Source organism: Schistocerca cancellata, chromosome 4 (genome assembly GCF_023864275.1).
Source record: "Schistocerca cancellata isolate TAMUIC-IGC-003103 chromosome 4, iqSchCanc2.1, whole genome shotgun sequence".
NCBI classification, from domain to species: domain Eukaryota; kingdom Metazoa; phylum Arthropoda; class Insecta; order Orthoptera; family Acrididae; genus Schistocerca; species Schistocerca cancellata.
Window position 1 is genome coordinate 141,791,339 of NC_064629.1, and position 18,567 is coordinate 141,809,905.

Here is an 18,567-nt window from a genome sequence, read left to right on the forward strand (position 1 = left end):
ACTGTAAAAGGACCTATTTTCAGATACCTATGACTGACGAGGATATACCAAAAACTACAATAATCACGTCATTCGGTCTTTTCTAGTTTTTATTTATGACTTATCGGTTAAAAAACGCGGCTCGGATCTGGCAGAGGTTTATTTACAGCCTGCTATTTAATATATGTTATGCTTACCTAGATGACGTGATAATTTTCTCGCAGTTTCCCGATGAACGTGAGATTCATTTACGCACCATGTTGGACAAGTTAGTGGCACAAGGCGACGTAATTAATATCAATATATGACAACTACAGCAATCGTGTGTCAACTTCGTTGAACAATTGTTTGACACTTTGGGGATATGCCCCACGCTGGAGAAAAGAAAGAAATTCGCCTCCTCCCTCATCCCTTGGACCATCAGAAACAGGCATCCCGGCAAACGCGCCTGACGTGGACGCCTGAAATGAAAACGGCCTGTGAAAAGTTTAAATCTGACCTCACACAAACTGTCACCCTCGCCGATCCGTCGCTGGACACACACTTCGTCATCTACATCTACATGGAGACTTTGAAAATCACATTTAGGTGCCTGGCAGGGGGTTCATCGAACCACCTATACAATTCTATATTACTCCAACGTCGTGTAGTGCATGGAAAGAACAAACACTTTTATCTTTCCGTAAGGGCTCTGATTTCCCTTATTTTATCGTGGTGATCGTTTCTTCATCTGTAGGTCGGTGTCAACTAATACTTTCGCATTCGGAGGAGAAAGTTGGTGATTGGAATTTCATGAGAAGATATCGTCGCAACAAAAAATGCCTTTCTTTTAATGGTGTCCAGCCCAAATCCTGTATCATTTCTGTCACGCTCTCTCCCATATTTCGTGATAATACAAAACGTGCTGCCCTTCTTTGAACTTTTTCGATGTGTTCCTTTAGTCCTATCTGGTAAGGATCCCACACCGTGCAGCAGTATTCTAAAAGAGAACCGATAAGCGTAGTGTAGGCAGTCTCCTTAGTAGATCTGTTACATTTTCTAAGTGTCCTGCCAATAAATCTCAGTCTTCGGTTAGCCTTCCCCACAACATTTTCTATGTGTTCCTTCAAATTTAAGTTGTTCTTAATTGTAATTCCTAGGTATTTAGTTAAATTTATGGCCTTTAGATTTGAGTGATTTATCGTGTAACCAAAGTTTAACGAATTCCTCTTACCACTCATGTGGATGACCTCACACTTTTTGTAATTTAGGGTCAACTGCCAATTTTCGCACCATTCAGACATCTTTTCTAAATCGATTTGCAATTTGATTTGATCTTCTGACGACGTTGTTAGTCGATAAACGACAGCGTCATATGCAAACAACCTAAGACGGCTGCTCAAATTGTCTCCCAAATCGTTTATGTAGATAAGGAACAGCATAGGGCCTATAACACTACCTTGGGGAACGCCAGAAATCACTTCTGTTTTTCACGATGACTTTCCGTCGATTACTACGAACTGTGACCTCTCTGACAGGAAATCACAAATCCAGTCACATAACTGAGCCGATATTTTGTAAGCACACAATTTCACTACAAGCGGTTTGAGTGCCACAGTGTCAAAACATTTCCGGAAATCCAGAAATACGGAATCGATTTGAAATCCCTTGTCAATAGCACTCAACACTTCATGCGAATAAAGAGCTAGTTGTGTTTCAGAAGAACGATGTTTTCTAAACCCATGTTGACTGTGTGTCAATAGACCGTTTCCTTCGAGGTAATTCATAATGTTCGAACACAATATATGTTCCAAAATCCTGCTGCATATCGACGTTAACGATATGGGCCTGTAATTAAGTGGATTACTCCTACTATCTTTCTTGAATATTGGTGTGACCTGTGCAACTTTCCAGTCTTTGGATATGGATCTTTCGTCGAGCGAACGGACGTATATGATTGTTAAGTATGGGGCTAATGCATCAGCATACTCTGAAAGGAACCTAATTGGAAAAAGTGCGGACCAGAAGACTTGCTTTTGTTAAGTGATTGAAGTTGCTTCACTACTCCAAGGATATTTACTTACACGTTACTCATGTTGGCAGCTGTTGTTGATTCGAATTCTGGAATATTTACTTCGTCTTCTTTTGTGTAGGCATTTCAGAAGGCTGTGTTTAGTTCAAAAAATGGTTCAAACGGCTCTGAGCACTGTGGGACTTAACTGCTGCGGTCATCAGTCCCCTAGAACTTAGAACTACTTAAACCTAACTAACCTAAGGACATCACACACATCCATGTCCGAGGCAGGATTCGAACTTGCGACCGTAGCGGACGCGCGGTTGCAGACTGTAGCGCCTAGAACCGCTCGGCCACTCCGGCCGGCGCTGTGTTTAGTAACTCTGCTTTGGCAGCACTGTTTTCGATAGTATCTCCCTGGCTATTGCGCAGAGAAGGCTTTGATTGTTTCTTGCCGCTAACATACTTCACATACGACCAGAATCCCTTCGGATTTTCTGACAGGTTTCGACACAAAGTTTCGTTGTGAAAACTATTTTAAGTATCTCGCATTGAAGCCCGCGCTAAATTTCGAGCTTCTGTAAAAGATCGCCAATCTTGGGGACTTTGCGTCTATTTAAATTTGGCATGTTTGTTTCATTGTTTCCTCAACAGTGTTCTGATCGGTTTTGTGTACTAATTAGTATCAGCTCCATCGTTTGTTAATTTATTTGGTATAAATCTCTCAATTGCTGCCGATACTATTTCTTTGAATTCAAGCCACATCCGGTCTACACTTATATTATTAATTTGGAAGGAGTGGACATTGTCTCTCAGGAAGGCATGAAGTGAATTTTTATCTGCATTTTTGAATAGGTATATTTTTCTTTTATTTTTGGAGGATTTGGGGGTTACAATATTCAATCTCGCTACGACAACCCTGTGTTCGCTAATCCCTGATCGGTTTTGATGCTCGTTATTAGGAGTATTTATTTGCTGCTAAGTGGTCAAGCGTGTTTTCACGAACGTTTACTACTCGCGTGGGCTCATGAACAAACTGCTCGAAATAATTTTCAGAGAATGCGTTTAGCACAATTTCCGATGGTGTTTTATGTGTACCTCCGGAATTAAAAATGTATTTTCGCCACATTATCGAAGGTAAATTAAAGCCACCACCAACTATAACCGTATGAGTCAGGTGCGAGTTGAAATCAGACTCAAGTTTTCTTTGAACCTTTCAGCAACTGTATCATCTGAATTGGTAGGTCGGTAAAAGGATCCAATTAATATTTCACTCCGGTTGCCGACTCACAGGAACTATCTACTTCAATTTCGCGACGAGATAATCCACTTCTAACGGCAACAAACACGCCACCGCCAACCGTGTTTAGCCTATCCTTTCGGAACAGCGTTAGGCTCTTCGCAAAACTTTCGGCTGAGCTTCTTCTCCCGCTTTAGCCAGCTTTCAGCGCCTATAACGATTTGAGCATCAGTGCTTTCTATTAGCGCTTGGAGCTCTGGTACTTTCCCAAAACAGCTACACAATTTACAACTGTTATACCGATGGTTCCTGTATCTACGTTCTTTCTGTGTTCGGCCTGCACCCATTGTGACTGAAGCCTTTCTTGTGTCTGCCCGAGACCCTCTAACCTACAAGACCGCCCAGTCCAAGCCACACAGCCCCTGCTACCCTGTAGCTGCCTCCTGCGTATAGTGGACACCTGACCTATTCAGTGGAACACAAAACACAATCACTCTTTGGCGCAAGTCGAGGAATCTGCAGCCTACACGGTCGCAGAACCGTCTGAGCCTCTGATTCAGACCCTCCACTCGGCTCTGTACCAGAGGTCCGCAATCGGTCCTGTCGACTATGCTGCAAATGTGAGCTCTGCTTGCATCTTTCAAGCAAGACTGGCAGCCTTTACCACTTCTGTCAGCCGCTCGAAACCAGAGAGAATCTCTTCTGATCCAAAGTGACACACATCATTGGTACTGACGTGAGCAACCACCTGTTGTTTGCTGCATCCTGTGCTCTTCATGTCATCTGGGAATATCCTTTCCACACCTGGAATCCCTCTACCCGGTATGCACACGGAGTGCACATTGGTTTTCTTTCCATTATTGGCAGCCATGTCCCTAAGGGACCCCATAACACGCCTAAAGCCGTCGGCACACACGCCGTACATTCCAACGCTCAGCGTGCCGAGTCCGCCGTGCTGCTGAATGCTAAGAAACGATGCGACTCGAGCATACGATACGCGTGCCCCTGCGTGCTCACATGCGACGGCAGTGCGCTCCAGCGGCAGTTGTTGGCTGCAGCTGGTGCACGCGAGCTGACTAGCATATAAAGTGTTTACGAAATGAAGAAGCGTAAGCGGCTAAGAAAAGCCGGGACTGGCGACAGACATGCACCCGTTTAAATGCTACCCTTCCTATAAACTCGTCCAAGTTCTGGTCAGCCTTCCGTCTCCTTACCGGAACTAAACCCTCCCCCTACTATCCTCTTCTCCATGATGATCACCCCTTCCCTGACACCCTTAGTAAGGCCAATAACTTTGCCTCCTACCTCTCCGATGTCTTTTCCATCCCCGACGATCCCCAGTTCGATTACTCCCTCTTCCCAGATGCCCGTGATCGAACTGACACCACTGTCCCTCCCCTCGCTCCTGGTTTCCAGAACTTGGACAACATTGCGCACACGGAACTCAATGCCCCCATCACTACACGGGATCTCATTGCTACACTCCACACAAAACGCAACACTGCTCCTGGTTACGACCGTGTCACCTACCACCACCTTCGTGAAGCTCCTGTCTCTTTCCTCTCCACCCTGGCCAGGCTCTACAATGTAGTCCTGTCCACTGGCTACTACCCCAACCTGTGGAAAACCTCCCATATCCTGATGTTCCCTAAACCCGGTAAACCGCCGTCCGCCATCTCCTCCCACTGTCCCATCAGCCTTACCTCGGTCTTCAGCAAGGTCCTGGAATCCATCCTCACCCGACGCATCCACCAGCATCTCCGCCAGCACCGCCTCCTTCCCGTTACCCAGTGTGGCTTTCGGCCATCCTTCTCTTCTGACGACCTTCTCCTTCACCTCACTCATCTCCTTTCTGAACAGCTTAATTCCCGTCGCTCCGCTATCTTCCTCTCCCTGGACCTCGAACGTGCCTATGACCACGTATGGCATTCCAGTCTCCTCTTCAAGCTCCAAACCTTCGCCCTTCCAATTAACTACGTCCGTCTGATCGGCTCCTTTCTCTCCCAACGTCCTTCCTACGTCACCATCCATAACACAGCTTCCTACACCTTCTTTCCCTCCGCCGATATGCCCCAAGGCTCCGTTCTCTCCCCCCTTCTGTACCTTTTGTATACGGCGGACATGCCGCCGCCGTCACCCACCGTCCACCTTCTCCAGTTTGCCGATGACACTGCCTTCCTTGCCCTTGCCCCCACCCTGCAGCGTTCCCAACATCTTCTCAAAGCCCATCTTGACCGGTTCAACACTTGGTGCAACCAGTGGTTGCTTAAGGTCAATCCCTCCAAAACCGAGATGATCACTGTAGGCAAAACCACCCCTTCCTTCCGCCTCCTCGATTTCTATCTAACCATCTATAGCCGTCCTATCGCCCTCACCCCCACCCTTAAATACCTTGACGTCACCCTCGACCGTCGCCTCTCCTGGACCCCTCATCTCCGGACAATCTGAGCCAAGGCACACTCCCGACTCCGTCTCCTCAAGCTCCTTTCCGGCCATATGTGGGGGATGGACCCCTCCACCATACTCCACACCTATAAATCCCTCATCCGCCCTATCCTCTATTACGCCCATCCGGCCTGGATCTCTGCCCGCCCCCTACCTTTTACAAATCCCTTCAGATCCTTGAACACCATGCTCTCCGCCTCGCCTATCGCATCCGTCTCCCCTCCCCCACACGGATCCTGTATGACCTAATTCCGTTCCCCCACCTCTTCCTTTTCCTCGAACGGATATGGATCCTCTACACCTCCCGTAAACTCGATCCTCCTCACCCACTTGTCTCACCCATCCTCTCCCACCCCCGCCCACTGCCGCACCTGTATTCCCACGTTCCACCCGGTCTCCATCTCTCCACCCTCCTTACCCTCTCCCAAGGTGGCTTCCGCCATCTCCCCCTCCCTGATGATGCCCTCCTCCCCACCATCTACCCCTCCTATCAACTTTGATCCTCTTCCTGTGTTTTTTCCTTTGGGCACCCTCCCTCCCTTCTCTCTCCTTTTCCCTCCATCCCCCTTCCCTCCACCCCTCTTCCGCCGGGCTTCCCCTCCCCCCTCCTCCCTTCCTTCCTCCCCCCTATCTCCCCTGCCCTTGGCATCTCTGCTCTCCCCTCTCCCTCTCCCACCCCCGTCCTCCTCTCTTGGCAGGTCCCCAGACTCGTACACGCTCAGTGGACATTCGCGCGCCGGAGATCATCGCCATCGGTGTCTCGTGTGTGTGCCTTCGTGTTTGTGTTTAGTGTTCTTTCGCCGTCAGCTCCACCGTTCACATGTGCCGTCGCAATCGTCAGTGTGTGTGCGCCGTGTCAACAGGTTTTAGTGTCTTTTCTTGTCCAGTGAACGGCTTTGTGTATATTGTTTTCTGTGTCTACATGTATCACTCGAGGCTGAAGAGCAGCGTACTATGCTGCTGGAAGCCCACCTTTGTTAAAGGTGTTTAAAATCACAATAAAGAAAAGAAAAAGGAGCGTAAACTGGCTGCTTTAGCTTTACTAGCAACTATCGATGACGAGAGGAGAGAAAAGCGAAGGAGACAGTGGACAAGCGAGTGTATTCAACGACGCAATGTTGGGGCAGGAGCGTTGCATATGCTCCACAATGAGCTGAGGTACGTAAACATAGCTAGTTTGTTCGCAGTTCTGTTTCAATCTCCCAACATATTTTCGGTTTAACCGGTTTACTGAATATTCTTCAAGCATTTCATATACTGTAGTTCTAGATTATGTAATTTACATACGATATTCTTGATAATGAATTTTGTTGCTCTGAAGTAATCTACTTTGTGATGTTGTAGGTTTGAAGATCCAGTTACATTTAAGAATTTAACGCGAATGAATGCGGAAGTTTTCATGAAATTGCTGAGTATAATTGAAAATTATATCCGTAGGCAAGATACGAACATAGATAAAATAAATCGATAAAACCAAGAGATAGGTATGTGTCTTACACACTGATTTATATAGCAACGAAAAGTTTGCATATGTAACTTCTACTTACTTCTTTTATAGACTCGCTGTCAATTTAAGATTTCTTGCCACTGGTGAAACTTTTCAGTCGCTGGTGTATGTTACCAGAATAACACCAAATACTCTATTACAGATAATTCCGGATACCGTACAGGCAATACTAAACAATTTGGTGGATACTTGTATAAAGGTATTGTACCTATTAGGTATTTACACATCCACAGATTTAGACTAATTGTGTAATCTTATTATGCAGCTTTGACTAACAGCTGGAGAAGTCATGAAATAGGATATACTACCACTGGAGATCCACTATCACACTCTAGCACCATCATGATTTAAGTGGACATTTAGTTTAAGCAAAAATCACTCTACAGATCGCAGTAATATGCAGTGCTGTTTTTCTGGGGGATGCGTACCCCTAAACTTTTTCGTCGACAAAGTAGTTTTTTACGATGTTGAGAACTTGGAAGAGTGCCAAAGATTTATTTCACGGACGTAAATTTTTTATTTAATTTTTATTGTTGGTAATTGCAATACGAATGATACCAGTGCAGTTTTTGGTGTGAAAATCGATGTCATTGACTGTTTCAAGCATTTAGAAGCTGCAGCAACCGTTCTCAACTGAATCGCTGGCAGCCAGGTCGACAAGCATGTACTGTCCCCGCCCGCTAAGAGTGGGCGATGGTAGTGCTAAACGGATATGCGTACGCTCAAATCGCATGCTTCATTTGAGGTGATGTAAACTGAAGTGCTCGATACCACATTCTCTTGTATGCTTGTGTTTCTCGGTACCGCCTGCTTCATTTAAGCTGTAGTAAAGTCAACTGAAGAGTCTGATACTTTTTTTTTAGTTCCACATGTTGATGACGTCATGGCTAAAAGCAGACGGGTAGTATCCCATGCTTCAGTTATAACGAATTTTCATTGCATTACATCCCATGTCGGAGTACCCTCAAACTTTTTTTTAGAAAAAAGCACTGGTAATATGATACTCATATTGCATTTCACGTGTAACTGATTTTGCACTCCTTGCAATAAGATGCTGAATAACAACACAGAATCTTTCTTTTGCACATTGTAGTACTCTGAAATATTTCCTTCATGCTAAGAATTATAACTTTAAATGAGAGTACCTCTCACGTGATCCAAACCTTTAGTTTTGTGAGATAACATTGGTTATAGACTATTTCAAGAAAAACATTTTGATTCACAGAAACTATTCCAAATACATATCATTGTATTCAAATATGAAAGTTAACAACTGCATTTGTGCTGCCATTTTAGTAGAATAATATATATTGTTTCAGATTCCAGCCTCTGCTAGTGAGTGGAAAACTATTGCTCATTCATTTAATGTGTCCTGCCAATTCCCTCATTTCGTTGGTGCTATTGATGGAAAAAAAAGTTACCCTTAGGGCACCAAGATCTGAAGGTGCATACTTCAGAGACTACAAAGGAAATAACAGCATTGTTCTTCTTGCAATTGGTGATGCACACTATAAATATGTTTGGTGTAAATGGGAGGGTGAATGATGGGGCAATTATCAGTAACAGTAAATCGGCTGAAGCCTTGAATAATAAAAAACTGAATTTGCCAGCAGCAGAGAAGATAGTGTGTTTCAGTGATGTGGAACTTCCTTATGTGTTTGTTGCTGATGTTGCATTGAAAGAGTATATGATGAAGGGTATCCCGAAAGTCAAAGGAAAAAAGGGTGTTCAATTATAATCTGAGCAGGACTCGAAGAGTTGTTGAAAATTCATTTGGCATGATGTCAAATGAATTTGGGGTTCTGCTCAGTCTAATTCGACTTTCAGCAGAGAAGGTGGATATTGTTATAAGAGTTTGTTGTTTGCTTTAAAATTTTATTTTAGAACAGAAATCCCAATGCTACATTCCACCTGAAATTGGGAACAGCACATTCGTATCTACTATGGAAGGCATTCAGCAACAAAATGGACGGAATCCTACAGTAAATGCATTGAGGATTAGGGACCAATTCAGGAACTACAGTAGAATCCCTCTAATCCGACCTTGGATGGTCCGTCACTCCGGTTAGTCCGCCCATGCTGAGGCTCGCGAGCCTGTGCCCACTTGTCACTGACTGGACGCCTGTCAGGCCATTGTTGCGGTGTCTATCGCTGTGCATATTGTTATAATGTACGTTACTGTGCAGTTTTATCCTTTGTTGGGATTAAAAAACGTCGTTATTTGCTTTATTCCGTGTTCTCAAATGGTTCAAATGGCTCTGAGCACTATAGGACTTAACATCTGTGGTCATCAGTCCCCTAGAACTTAGAACTACTTAAACCTAACTAACCTAAGGACACCACACACATCCACGCCCGAGGCATCCGTGTTCTCTACAGTACTTATTATTGTAGATTCATTGTGTGTACTGTTGTCTGGTTGTCAACAAGTCTGGATTCAAACGTAAAAACGTAACTCTTTCACTAAATGAAAAATTAGCAGTGCTACAAAGACTGGACGAAGGAGAATCGCTCCAAAAAATTGCAAAGGAACTGAATGTAGGCGTTACGACAATTAAGGATTGGAGGAAGAATCGGAAAGACATTGAATCCTATGCAGTTACGATTGATGGTGAAAACACTGAAGAATCGCAAAACATCAAAAACCCTAAACTTAAACTTCTTGATAACGCATTGTGGATGTGGTTTTGTCAAGAAAGAAGGAAAGGAACTCCAATATCCGGGCCAATTCTCAAAGAAAAAGCGATAGTTTTGCACAAAAAACTGTATGCCGGAAGTAAATTTGCTGCCAGTGAAGGCTGGATTGATCGTTGGAAAACTCTTCATGGTGTCCAATTTGTTTCTATTTCCGGTGAAAACCTATCTGGCGATGCCGCAGCTGCTAAGGAGTTTTCTGTTAAGTATTGAAGCGGGGACGTGTTGTATCTCCACTTACAGTCTCTCATGTGCAGTGAACCGGCTTTATCGCCGCGCCCACGCACTATGCTCAAGGGAGAGAGAGGGTTTCTAGCAATAAACGAGTAAAGCGGTTTTTGGACAGGACACATTTATTTTTCCTACCGTTACAAAATGACAAATAATATACTTCGCTAATGTCCGTCTATACAGGCGCGTTGCACTGGTGGCACGGCTCGGTAGCCGATCCCGGAGGGTGTACACTCCAATGACGAACCGTGGCGCGACCGCGTGGACCGAGCGAGACAAAAGGCCGCATCACAGAATGTTCTGCTCTTGGCGCGACCGGAGGCGCCGTAACGTCCGCGAAGAAGCAAAAGACAATTTAACGGCGACTGCGTTTACGACCGCGCATACGCATTTACGGCGGAGTCGCGTTGACTCCACGCACGTGGTCCGCGGCGGAAGAACTGGGGAGACGTGTGTCGCGTCGCGTCGACTAGCTCGCACTGGCCGCCTGCTTTGTTCCCGTGCGGTCCGGTGTGCGACGCACCATTGCCGAAATTCTGCGTAACGGTACAGCTGCCCCTACTTGTGTCGGCAGTGCCGTAGTTCAACCCTTCGAGCGTTGGACGGTGCTGCCGCCACACAGATCCCCCCTTGGAGAGCGGAGCTCCGTAGATGCGAAAACGCGGCGATCGTTCGGTGGCGCGCGTGTGTTTAAAGTTCGCACGCTGCGTGATGGCAGTGCGGCAGCTTTGGTGGGGGTCGGTCGGCGTCGGAAGGGCGGTGGCCCGTGACGTCAGCGCGCCGGACCGGCGAGTGTGCGGTGGACGTGTCCTCGCGCTGGCGGCTAGTGACAGCGGCAGCAGGCACTGGCTGCGACTGTCCGTAGCGATGCGCATGAAGGCGCGATATTGCAGGTCATTGGTGGAGACGTCTCGAAGGCGCTTGCGGGAGTGCGGTACCGTCGGAACTCGAACGCGGGTCCGGGAGCTGCTACGGACAAGCCGGGCGGTGTGGAGCGCGATGTCCGGAGCTCGACGGAGAAGTGAATGCGGTAAGCTGGCGCGGATGCCGATCCGGCCTCAACGCCCGACACGGCGGAGGCAAACGACGCGAACGCGGGTCCAGGAGCTGTGACGAACGCAGGAGACGGTGTCCGGGGCTCGACTGGAGTTACCGGCCGAAGGCACTTGCAGCTGGAGGTCGGGTCTCTACAGCAGACGGCGGCTCGTGGGCGCCGAATTCTGACGGCGTTCGGCGGCTTGGGCGCGTGATTGTTGGTTTGGGTGTTGTGGCGCGCTGGCGACTCAGCATGGCCGTTTGAATCGGACGCAGCGGCCGGCGCACGTGACGTAGTCCGCTGGCGGCTGTGGTGGGGGCGACCGGTGTGCCTGTGGTGGGCGCGGTCCGGGCAGCCGTACCAGCTGCCTGGGCATGGTGGTGGGAGGCGCACGTGGTGGCGCGATGACAGCTGGCTGCAGCTGTGCGTCACCGTCGGCTCTGGGTGCGGGTTCCGTCTGACCACTGGCAGAGGGAGTGTCGTCCGTGACCAGATCTTCTGCCGGGTCGAAGAAATGCGTGGCTGATGGAGCGGGCAAGACGTAGGCTGGTTTGATGCGGTCGACTGACACTGTCGACAGCTTTCCGTTGCACTTGAGGACCAGCGTTTTGTCTCCTCGGGCGATCACGCGGTGCGGTCCACTGTAGGGCGGTCGGAGAGGTAGCCGTACTGCGTCGGTACGCAACATGGTGCCGTGCCGCGTCGGTGCGTGCGCTTGGAGGCCGGCCATGTGACTGCGCAGACGTTCCGCCAGAGTGGGTGCCACGGCGTCGCGTGGGAATCTTATATCTTCGACAAAATCGCCCGGGATTGTCAGAGATTGCCCGTAAACGAGGTCGGCAGGTGACGCGCCAATCTCCTCCTTCGGCGTGACCCGCAGGCTGAGCAGCACCAGTGGAAGTGCCTCTGGCCATGAGGTGTCGTGGCAGGTTAGAGCGGCTTTGAGAGTCCTGTGAAACCGTTCGACCATGCCATTCGACGCCGGATGGTAGCTGGTTGTCCTGTGTAACTGGGTGCCACACAGTCTGGCGACGTGCGTGAACAACGCGCAGTCAAACTGGCGGCCACGATCAGTTGTCACGTGACTGGGACATCCGAAGCGTGCCACCCAGGTGTCGACGAATGCGGTGGCGACGGTCTCGGCTCTGACGTCCTCGACGGGCGTTGCTTCCGGCCAGCGAGTGAAGCAGTCCACCATAGTTAGGAGGTACCGCTTGCCTTGTGAGAGAGGAAGCGGGCCGACGAGGTCCACGTGAACGTGCGCAAATCGGCGTGTCGCATCCGGGATGGTGCCCACGGGTGCGTGGGTGTGCCTCCCGACTTTGGCGCGCTGACATGCGGTGCAAGTGCACGCCCATTCGCGACAGTCCTTCCGAAGCCCGGGCCAGACGAAACGCGCAGCCACGAGCGTCGCAGTGGTGTTGGTGCCGGGGTGTAACATTCCGTGGACACGGTCGAAGGCACTGCGCCGGAATCTCTCCGGGAGGAACGGTCAGTGCGTGCCGGTTGAGGTGTCACACCAAATCTGCCGTGCGGAGCCGGGGACAGGCACCAGCTCCAGTTGCAGGCCACTGGAAGTGTTGTGACGGAAGTGGTGCAGTTCTTCGTCACTCTCCTGTACTTGGGCCACGTCCTCAAAGTTCACAGGGGGTGAAATAACGGCACATGCTCGGGACAAACAATCGGCTACGATATTGTCTATCCCCGAAATGTGTCGAATGTCAGTCGTGAATTGCGACACATACTCTAACTGCTGGAGTTGGCGCGGTGAACACTTAGTGTGGTTGTTCTCGAACGCGTATGTAATGGGTTTGTGGTTGGTGAAAATGACGAATTGTCGGGCTTCTATGGACGGTCGGAAGTATTTCACCGCTGCATACACCGCAAGCAACTCTTGGTCATAAGCGCTCCAAGCACGTTGCGAATCGGTAAGCTTTTTAGAGAAAAAACCGAGAGGCTGCCAACTCCCGCCGACGCGCTGTTGTAACGTCGCGCCGATGGTGGCCTGGCTGGCGTCCACGACTACCGCTAAGTCCGCGTCATGAACTGGGTGCGCGAGCAGCGTCGCTTCCACGAGATTCCGTGAAGCTGTGCTCCATTGCGTCTGTCCAATTCACGAGGGTCTTTCCTTTTGAGGTAGGACCTTGTAACACCTTAGTCAGTGGCTCTTGCACGGCTGCGGCATTGGGCAGGTGTCGTCGATAAAAGTTCAACATGCCGAGGTAACGTCGTAATTCTTTGTGCGTCTTCGGACACGGCATGTTCTGTATTGCCTTCACTTTCTCCGGTAGCGGTGTCGATCCAGTGGGCGTAATTAAATGGCCAAGGAACTCAATTTCCGTTACGCCGAACTCGCATTTAGCGGGGTTAATGATGATGTCGGCTTCACTCAGGCGCTGAAAGATGGTTGTTAAGTGGCGGCAGTGGAGTTCGGGCGACTTGGAATACACCAAGATGTCATCGAGGTACGTGAAGCAAAATGGCAAGCCTCGCAAGATGCCGTCCAGGAACCGCTGCCAAGTCTGGGCAGCATTCCGAAGACCGAAAGTCATAAACAGGCTTTCGAAAAGCCCAAAGGGCGTTACGATGACTGTTTTTTCGATGTCTTCGGGCGCCACCGGAATTTGGGTGTACGCCTTTGCGCAGTCAATCTTGCTGAACACCGCGCAGCCCGCCAAGGCGTAGCTGAAGTCTTGAAGGTGTGGGACTGGGTATCGGTCCGGCACCGTTCGTGAATTAAGGGCGCGATAGTCCCCACACGGGCGCCACGAATTGTCTTTTTTGGGCACTAAATGCAACGCCGATGACCATGGGCTGGTTGATGGTCGCACGATGCCTTGCCGCAGCATGGCCTTGAACTCTGCCTTTGCTGCTGCGAGTCTGTCCGGCGCGAGTCGACGTGGGTGACACGATGTGGGGGGTCCGGGTGTGGTTATTATGTGGTGCACCGTCGAATGTTTGATGTCTCTCGGTGCACCGGCTGGGCGGGTGAGGTCGAGGAATTGCTCAAGAATGTCAGCGTACGGTCCGGGGCACTTCACGGGTTTAACGCTGTAGTATGCAGCCTGCCGGCGCTGTCCCGCTATCTTTAAATTAGTTGTGGCGTCGATGAGCTGGCCGTTTGCGATGTCGGCTAGTAGCCCGTAGTGGCCGAGAAAGTCTGCGCCCAGGATCGGCTCATTGACGTCGGCCACGGTAAAAGTCCACGAGAACGTGCACCGTAGGCCTAGATCTATATTGCGGCTGTGTGTGCCGTAAGTTTTAATAGCGGAATTGTTCGCCGCTGTAAGGCAGAGTGCCTCGGCACGCCTGCGGTCTCGTAACATAGAACGGGGGAATATCGAGAGGTCTGAACCCATGTCGACGAGGTACCTCACACCTGCCCCCCGTTCCCCAACAAACAACCGCTTCGAAATCATATTGCAGCCGGGTGCGCCTAGGTCCGGTCGCAGCTGGCGTTTGGGTGCGAGCAAGGAGCGCGGCACCTGGTTGCTTCGTTGCCGAAGCGGGCGTGGTACCAGCAGTAGCCGCTTTGTGCGTGCTGTGACGTCGGCGGAGTACCGTTGGAGCGGCTGTTGCTGCGTTGCCGGCTGCGCAAGCCGCGCCGCCTGTCGCCCGGTCTGCTGCCGCTGCGGTGCGTGCTGCCCTCTTGCTGCGAGCGCGCCAACCGGGCGACTTGCGTCGAGAGAGCTGCCACCTGTGCGGTCAAGTGTTGCACTAGCTGGTGCAGGTCGGCATCTTGTGTGCGTGCGGGAGGCGCTGGCCGCCACGGAGGTGGGGGGACGGAGTCGTAAACTGCCGCAGCCGCGGTGCTGGGCGCCGTTGTCAGCGCGTCGTGCACCCTGTCGGCCAAGTTAGCGACGGCGTCCACCTGCATCTCCGTCTGTGCGGCTATCACTGCCTGCACCTGAGCTGGGAGGCTGCGCACCCAGATAGTGCGTAACAGTGAATCTGGCACCATATCGGACTGCGCGAGGCTCCGCAAGTGGTGCTGGAACTGCACATAAACAATGACATGTTAAATGGAAATACATGAAATGTTACCCTTTAATCATGTGGATGACTGAACTTATCATTTCACACTATCAATCATATAGGTACTAAAGAAAGAGCAGGTAAATTTAACCTCACTGAAAGCATGTTATCATACAAAACCAAAGTACATAAAGATGAGAACTACCAGTATTATATAATGTTTCCTATTAACCTTGAATTTAATTCTGCACAAATTAGGTTGTTATAATGCGATGTTTCACATGCTCCTATAACATGGTTCACACTGGATGGATTAATTACTTAAATAAACTGATCATAGTGTACAAAAATACTGATACAGCCGTCTACTCTCCATTTGATCAGATTTAGATCGATTTGCTGCATACTGTTAATTATTTACAACTGCTTGTGAATAAATGCAGTCAGCTTCATCATATGAAGGTACGCTGGCTGGAGACACAAATGATCCCATATTACTCTCTCTCTCTCTCTCTCAGAAGTTAATGTTAGGATACAGGTAGTGGGACAGGCACAGAATATAATTCCTTAGTCTAGAAGCAAATTACATTTCAAAATTAAATTTAATCGTCTAATGCTTGATACAGTACTTTCATTAGCTCTAATCTTACACGCCTTTTCTCTTTTTCTGCTCCCAGAAATGTAACATATAGATCTGTTTCATCACTATCATTATCTTCCTGGAGTGCCTTCGCAATCAGGTGAACTTCAGACCCATATTCTGCATTTCGCTTTCTTTTCTTAGTTGAGGACATAGATGTGGACATTTGAATATCTAGTGACTCCTGAACTGTGTGTGAGGATGCTTGATCATTTGATACAAACATACTGACATTGCTGTTACTGTTACTGCCAACATCCTCAACGGTGTTTGTTGCAGGGTCCACCTCCAGTTCATTATATGCTGGAGCTGGATCACTATCCTTGGAGGTGCCACCATCATCTACCTGAAACATAAAATAAAGTTGTACACAAAACACCCAGGTTGATTTTAGTGAAGACTGTATAGAAATACTGAAAATTCCAGTGAACAGAAATAAACCTTTATGGCAGTTAACTTTTGTTTGTTTGATCTGGCTGTCTGACCAACCTCAACTGTAGTTTCTTCTATACTTACTCATTACATTACAGCAGTACCACAAGCAATAATTGGAAAATAGACATTAGTATATATTTATGCTACCTGAACTGTCCCAATGAAATTGAAGTGGAATTTCGTTGGAAATAAGGGCTTTACATATAAAAGCAACAAACATATCTCCCTCCAAAAATATAAGTAATGGGACGAGCGCAGGAAATTGGGGATTTTTTTGTGGGGACAAACTAAATATAAATACATACACACATCACAGGCCCAAATTCTGGCACACTTACAATATCGACAGGAATCGGTCTCTTCTCTTTACCTACATAGCTCAACCGCTTCTGTCGATACCACAAAATAAAAACCAACGACTCCAAAAATTATAATCACACCGCAACTATCGATACCACAAAACCAACACCTAAAACAACAAAAACTGGAATCGGACACTTCCCTTTGCCTATATAAATCAACAGGAGCTACGACACATTGGAATCGGACACTTCCCTTGACCTATATAGGTCAACAACAGCTCACGATACAAAAACACACATAGCTATGACGACAAATTGGAATCGGAGACTTCCATGATCAATATAGCTCAAATACTACTGACGATAGCAAAAAAATTGAAATCGAGTACTTCCCCTAAGATGTATCAGTCAACCACAAGAGCCGATACCAAAACATCAAGCACCAACACATGCAGTAAATAACACCGACCCAACAACAGACGAAAACCCCACCGAACATGATAACACGCGAACAATAGACCCAAAAAAGCGTCTACTTACCACAAAAAAGTTCCGGTACTACACACTAGGTCAGCCCAATCACACAGAGCCCCCCCCCCCTCCCCACACACACACACAAACCATTGTGCAGATGGCAAGATACATAAATATTGAAACTAACTGCAACTAGAGTTTTTTCCCAAATGACAGTACAACATACCCGTAATTTCTTTCAAACAAGTACGATCTAGCAATAAATTAACATTAGTTTGACGATTCCAAAATGTGGAGAAACAGCTATACATACAAGTACTTATACATATTTGAAAATCTTTGGCAATTGCCATGAATGGCAACTCAGTTGCCTTCGTTTTCCGTCGCACATAATGTTCCTCAAGGAAAAGCAGATTTTTAAAATACCATAAAATTTGTGTGTAGGCCTAAAACAAAGGTGCAGCGATTTATATCGCTAGTAAATGCTATAAAAACAACGCTTGCGATTTACTTAGATCGCTAGTAAATTCTATAAAAACAACGTGCTGCGATTTACTTAGATCACTAGTAAATACAGTACCGGTATCATTATAACAGGCAAATCTATGGAAAATAAATACTTACATCATCTCTTCCTGATCCGGTTTTCATACTCTCTCTTCTCTTGTTGTTTCCCACGTTGAACATGTTTCTCATATTGGAAAACTTTATCTGGCATTCTTTTGGGTTCTGTAACTGCGGCCGAACACTTTTCACTTTCTGGAACACTCTACTTAGAGCTTCCGACCGGGAATGTTTATTATGACAGTTCTTGCATTTCACATTACATAAGCACTGCTCTTCCTTGAACGTGTCTATTAACACACACAATTCATCGTGTGTCCAGGCACCCATATTTATCCTTCCAAAGTTCTGAAACTACTGAGTGGAGGGACGACCTGCCTGTGACGTAGGTGGCGTTCTTCCATCTCGATGGCCAACGTTCACACGCAAGTTCTGAATATCTCACATGCTAAACGTTGCTCTGCATGCTCTGAAAGCCTCCCCAACATGCTTTTGCCACGCTGTGACGTCAGAAACTCGGCACGATCAACGCTTGAGTGCATGGACGGTGGTGCCGACGGCTTAACATTGGAGCTCCCAACTATCAATAATCCCACCCTCTGTGATTGTTCGGATCTTGCAGGCTGAGAGGTTTCCTCTGAAACAGGATAGGCGACAGCATCTAGCTCATCGACAGTGTCAGTCACTGACAGCACCTGGAACCTGTTTGTCAGACAAACCGGTGAGGCCTTACGTGCAGCCGTCTGGGAAGTCTTTCGCCGCCTGCTACGCCCCGGGGCGGCATCCCACTCGACCACAGGCGAGGGGTCAACCTCAGTGCGAGCAGTAACTGGGCTGGCCACTGGTGAGGACCGATCGGAAGACTCGGACGTGCTGGACGTCCGTTGGATCCCCATGGCCGCCCCACAACATTGGTGCCCGTCCACTACAGCCTCATGCTGTGTAAACGAAGCCATCACAGCCTGAAGCCTAGAGCGTAGTGTCCCCAACTCGGCTCGTATCCGCACACGACAATCACAGTCCCTGTCCATACTAAAGGCCGTGGAAAACTA